The sequence below is a fragment of the Uloborus diversus genome, chromosome 1 (genome assembly GCF_026930045.1).
Source record: "Uloborus diversus isolate 005 chromosome 1, Udiv.v.3.1, whole genome shotgun sequence".
NCBI classification, from domain to species: domain Eukaryota; kingdom Metazoa; phylum Arthropoda; class Arachnida; order Araneae; family Uloboridae; genus Uloborus; species Uloborus diversus.
This window is the reverse complement of record NC_072731.1, coordinates 194,518,001-194,524,765: the sequence shown is the minus strand read 5'-3', so window position 1 is coordinate 194,524,765 and position 6,765 is coordinate 194,518,001.

Below are 6,765 nucleotides of genomic sequence, written 5' to 3'. Positions count from 1 at the left end.
GGCAGTTGTGTGTATTTGTTTGTATGTGTAGGTGTCTGTATGCATGCGTGTGTGTATGTGTTTGTGTATGTGTGTAGGGGTATGTGTGTGTATGGTGGTGTTTGTGTATGGGTGTAGGGGTATGTGTGTGTATGGTGGTGTTTGTGTATGTGTGTGTATGTGTTTGTGTGTGCGTGTGTGTTGGTGTGTGTATGTGTTTGTGTGTGCGTGTGTGTTGGTGCGTGTATGTATGCGAGTGTGTGTAGGATATGGACGCAACCTGGAGACGGTTTTCGCTAGAGGAGCAGCATCGTGAGGCCGGCCGCCGCGACGGGTGGTGCTGGCAGAGGGTGGCGCCGCGCCGGTGGGAAAAATGATAGCACGCCAAAAACAGTCAAATGAAAGCAATAAGCAATCGTGATTGCTCAAAAAAAAGGTTGCAATTATCCCGCTACAAATATTGCAGAAAAAGCAAAATTTGCCTTCAAAATTGGATGTGAGTACATCAAACTCAAAAGCTCAGGAGTGACATATAAAACTCAGATAAATAACACAAGAATACTCAATGAGCATTTAGAGAAACATATTGGCGTAAAAGACACAGTTAAACTTACTGGCGTTCAAATTTTAGTCGTAACTCTAAAAAATATGTCTAAGACAAAAGAAATTTGTAAAAAAGAAATTACCTCCAGAATAACAGATAAAACCCTTACCTAAGTATGTGGTTAAAAATTTTGTTACATAAATCCAATTGGGAGAAATTCCTGAATATATGGCAAAGTACACCGTACAAGTCGCTCAAATTAAATTGAAAAGGGTCGAAGGACCAAATCCCGGTAATATTAGTACACGAAATTTGAAAACTTGAACGAAAAGAGATCAAAATGGGCAGAATCATATACAAAATAGAAAAATGTACAGAAACTTTCAAGGTGTCCCCGCCCTGTCTGGTGGTAAAGGAAGTCTGACTGAGATGGGGAGGTCCCGGGATCGAATCCCGGTTCGGGCATGGATGTACTTTCTCTCTCCTGTTCTTGTCCTTCCTTTGTGTGACTGTAAAAAATATCGCTAAGACAAAAGAAATTTAAAAAAAAAAGAAATTAGTACCTCCAGAATAACGGATAAAATCCTTACCTAAGGATGTGGTTAAAAATTTTGATATTGGGGGGATATTGCTGAATACATGGCAGAGTGTAGAGTACAAGAGGCTCAAATTTAGGGGGAAAGGGTCGAAGAACCTAATACTAATAATATTAGTACACAATTTGAAAAACCTGTACGAAAAAAGATCAAAATAGGCAGAATCATATACAAAACCGAAAAAAGTATAGCAATTTTAAAGGTGTCGCCCCCTCCCCTGTCTGGTGGACAGAGAAGTTTGAATGCGATGGGGAGGCTCTGGGTTCGAATTCCGGCTCGGGCACGGATGTACTTTCTCTCTCCTGTTATTGTTCTTCCTTTGTGATAACGTGTTGCTGTGCTGTGAATGGTTGTCTACCCTACAAACGGGTCCCTATGGTATGATTGTGCTGTGAAAGTCGGACTACTCACCAAATTACAGTAAAGTTGGAAAAATTGAAGCAGCGTACCCCAACTTAAACATCAAATACGATTGTTGAATATAAAAATTCATCCAGAAGAAAAGTTGAAAGTGAGGATTCTGCAAATGGCAAAGAGACACAGATAAAAAAAAAGGTAGCAATTCATATATAAACCCGCTACAAATATTGCACAAAAGGAAAGTTTGCCTTCAAAATTGGATATTAGTACATCAAACTCAAAATCTCAGTAGTGACGTATAAAATTCATATAAATAATGCAAGGATATTCAATGAGCATTTCCTGTTCCTATTCAGAGTCACAACTGACTACAACTGTATTTATGTCGAGGACTGCATACTAAGTGCCTTGCCTCCATTATTTTATATACCCATAGATGGCAGCACCATCACCGGATCGAACAGTTAATGAGAATTTAGAACCAGTCCAGGAGCTAATAGCTACCTGGTACTAGCACCCCCAGAGGTATCGTTTCACCTTGAGGACATTGAGACCACGAGCATATTTAACGTCGCCCAGTCCCCTTTAATGACGACGGTGGGTCTTCGATCATCGAGGTTCGAACCCAGGACCCTCCGGCCCCGAATCCGACACTCTACCGATCGGGTCCCAATGAGCATTTAGAGAAAAATATTGGCGTAAAAGTTACAGTTAAACTTACAGGTATACAAAACTCAGTCGTAACGAGAAAAAATATAACAACTGTAAAAAATATCTCTAAGACTTAAAGAAATTTGTAAAACCGAAATTACCTCCAGAATAACAGATAAACTCCTTACCTAAGTATATTTTTAAAAATGTTAATACACAAATCAAATTGGGGGAAATTGCTGAATACTTGACAAAGTGCCCCAGTAGCACCAGAACGTTCAAATCTGGTACAGAAATCATGTTATTGGTCGAATGACGATGTTAAGTGTTACTCGCACGTAAAATTAGACGAACAGCCACAGTAATAATATCTGGGTGCGATTCTAGTTCTGAGGGGACGTCATATCAGACGTTCAAAAAAAGTTCTAATGACACGGTGTTATTCTTGTGCTAAAATAACGTAATATTTGACGTTCCGATGTCACCGCATTCGAGCGCCCTCTATTTCTGTGTACCGTGGAATAGTTACAGAAACTTTCTTTGCTTGCCAGCTTCAACCGCTTTCGGTACAACTGCCTGAAAACAATCGGAGCGAAGGATAATCTTTTTTATCAAAAGTAAGTGATTGATTTAATTATAAATATTTTGAAATCTTTCACATGTAAATTTTGTTTTTAGGACGAATTTTGAGGTACTTGACATTTTTTTCCTTAGCTTCGAACATTGTGCAAAAAATAATTATCCCATTTTTATAACTTATTATCAATGACTATTTCGCAGATATATTTTTCGCTGACGTTTCTTCGTGCAATTTTCATTTCTGATCTGAATTCGAGTTGATTGCTACATTTGTTTTCCTAAAAGTGGTTGTTTTACTTATTTTTGTCTTCGACTATGAACTTTAAGTTGCAATAGAGTATATATATATATTTTTACTGAATCTCATCTTTTGATATATTTAAAATGAATATACACGGCACACATAATGATTCTATTCGCAACTCCAGAGCTCGAATACGCTACCTTGCGGCGATAAACACCACTGCCGAAAAAGGTAAAACATTCCATTCCACATGTTTTCTTTGGGGTAAATTACAGGTTTCAGACAGTTTATGGTGTAATGTAATTTCAGAAGAATAGAAAAAAAAAGCTTCCCACAAACACGATGAAAAATTACTGTCATTCACTAAGCGTTAAAGCAAGTTGTAAGTTACGGCATTTGTTTGTTTTACCTTTTTCATCCGCCATTAGACAGTAGCTCCAGCGCCCCCTATAGTTTATTGGAGCTGCGAAAATAGATTGCAAAAATAGAAATCCAAACATTTTATTAAAAATTTGTTGCTGCTGTAAAATGTGGTACATACTGTACATAAATCAGAAAATTTGTATTCTTGAATATTGAGACAGAAAATGAATCTGATTATTTAATGAATTATTAAATTTAAAATATTCATGATAAAGAATCAATTTTATAAACAGAAAAAGTCTCAATCAAACTATAGTACCTAAAAAATTTATGGCGTTGAAAATAGTCAAGATTATGAAAACAAAATTCGTTGTACAACCCATTCAATTTGTTCTATTCTAAAGCAATATTTCCTGTTGTTAAACATATTATGTCTGACTTTGCTTTTTTTTCCGGAAGCAAATGTTAGATTAAGTTTTCGGTTTTCAAAAGTAGAATGCTTATTGCTTGTTTATTTTATCGCAGCAAAACAAAATGGCAAGCGGCTACCAGCTGTTGATTGTCATCACCTGGTGCTTGAAAGTTTTGTTCAACAATCACGCTTGAACAAAAAAAAAAAAAAATTAATTTGAATTTTGACATCTTGAATTCAAATTATGTTTTTCGCAATCACGAGTGTGTGTATGTAGGTGTGTGTGTTTGTGTGAAGGGGGTATGTGTATGTGCGTGTAGGCATGTGTGTTTGTGTCTGTGTGCTGGCATAAGTGTGTGGGTAGTTGTGTGTATGAATGTGTGTGCGTGGGGGCGGGGTATGTGTGTGTAGGCATATGTGTTTGTGTCTGTGTGCGGGTATGAATGTGTGGGTAGTTATGTGTATGTGTAGGTGTCTGTATATATGTATGCATGCATGTGTATGTGTTTGTGTGTGTCTGTATGTGTGTGTAAGTGTGTGTAGGTGTATGTGTGTGTGCGTGCGTGTGTGTGTAGTTGTGTATGCGCGTGTGTGTAGGACATGGATGCAACCTGGAGGCGGCTTTCGCTATGGGAGCAGCATCGTGAGGAGTCGGTCGACGGTGATGGTGCGGAGGGTGGCGTTGGGAAAATAAAATGATAGGACGCCAAAAACAGTCAAATAAAAGCAATAAGCAATCGTGATTGCTCAAAAAAAAAAAAAAAAAAGAAAAAGAAAAAAAATCAGTAAAATTTTGCGGCATATATCCGGAAAAATAACCAGAAAGGAAACATTTTAAGTCTCCCGATTACAGGAAAAGTCTCAATGCAAAGCCCAGAATTTTATTTGTTCATGTTAGAGAAAAAAGATGGCAAGAGATCTTTCTTCTCAATGATTTTCTTCACGCTACAAATTTCAATAAAAGCATTGTTAAGGAAAGTTGAGATGAAGCACTGATAATTTGAATGGAGGAAAATCTTCCAAAAATAGGGATTTTGTGTCGAAATCTAAGTATTATAATCAATATATATATATATATATATATATATATATATATATATATATATATATATATATATATATATATATATATATATATATATATATATATATATATAGTTTTCAATTGATTTCTCCACTAATTATTATCGGCGGATTATGTTAAATAGCCGAACATAAAGACGGGAAAATTACGAATACATCGATACTTGGTTCGATGGTCAGTTTACGTGCGTTCCGGAGAAGTAACTCGAACATAGATAGATAGATAGATAGATAGATAGAGAGATAGATAGATTAATACATAGATAGATAGGTACATACGCTCAGTTTTTAATTAAGTAAGATAAATTATAAAAGATAGATTTTTTTAAAAAAAACCATATGTATGTTTATGATATAAAGGAGCAAAATTTCTGAAAGTTTCACGTTAGTCTGAAATGGTCAGGTTGAATGCCTAGTTGATTTTACATGAAGTGACCTAATACGAAATAGAACACAAAGAGCTTTGTGCTTTTCTATACATAATGGGTCTTCTACAACCTCAAAATATTGAATAGTATCAAAAAGAGAAAATTACTATATCCAATCATGAAAATTTTTAGTGAAGAGGTTAAAAGGTATCGTTTGTCTGTGTTTTATTGGGAAGGTTGTTTAACTCTTCAGAAAAATTCCAGTTTAATTTCGAGAAGATAGCTGACTTTTATAGGGACAAACACTTTTCTGTTTTTTGCAAGATGAAGGATGAAGTGCAACTCCGCACTTCATCCTGTGGTCAAAACATATTTTTACAAGATGGACTCAGGAAAGGAGTACTAGCAAATGTTACAGCTAAAGACTTTGATCCAAGATCTTATCAAGAAAGTACACGTCGGGAAACTCTATCCCCTAATTCCCGACGAGAACAAATGCATCATATTAGAGATCAAAATCGACTTAATTATAATAGTCTTTTACCCACAACAAAGAAAAAAGTGTTGTATAGCACTGCGAAAAGAATGGCTGACGATTGAAAAAGTCGGGAATCTGATCAAAATCGATTAAGTCGACAGTAAACAAAAAATGCAGGCAGCGAAAACGCGTGCGACACTATCCCAAACTGACAATATGGCGACTGGTTGTTGCTATGGCGAATTTTGATTACTCTCATGTGTTGAAAGACGCAAGGTTAATACAAGTCGATTTACGTAAGAATCATCAAAATTAGACAAGGCGTTTAGTCTCTACAACGCCATTTAGGAACAAACATACATAAACACATTACCCTCCTTTGCTTCACGCACACGCAGTCGGATAAAATGGGTGCGAATGAAAGAAATATGAAGCTGGTCGGGACGTAATTAGTTGACCAATAAGCTGCAATATCGGAAATTTTAAATTAAAAATATTATTTTAGAAAGAACTAAGATTTTCGCCTGGTATTTAATAAGCTAAAATGAGAAGATCTTATCATTAAAAATGTAATATTTATAATTTTTCCTATGTAAGAGATTAAGAATATTATAAAACATTTCACGGGAAAAATACAGAAAGTTGAAATCTTCAGTAATTGACAAATGCTTACCCACTATTGACATTTTTCATTTTAGATAGGCAGCGAAACGGATTTCTTATTTCAATGAACAGATTAATATCACCACCACCGTTAGATATAATGAAAATTTCTATTTTACTTTTTAGGCAGGGAATTGTTTTCCTTATTTTGAATTTTTGACCCGTAGTGTTCACACACAGGGACGGCACGGTCCTATACGAACAATTAAGGGAGTCATTGTATATGCTGGTTTTCTCGAGAATTGTGCTTTATTAACGTTCATTTCATACTTTAATCATGTTGTAGCACAAAGCTTATTTGCTCCTTTTTTATTCACCTAAAAACTATTTTAATTCCAAAGTTTTCACTATTCAGCATTAGTTCATCTAGATTAAGTTATATAACATCATAATGAACAGAAATCAACGAAGCATAAAGAAATGCACATCAAGTACACATCAACTT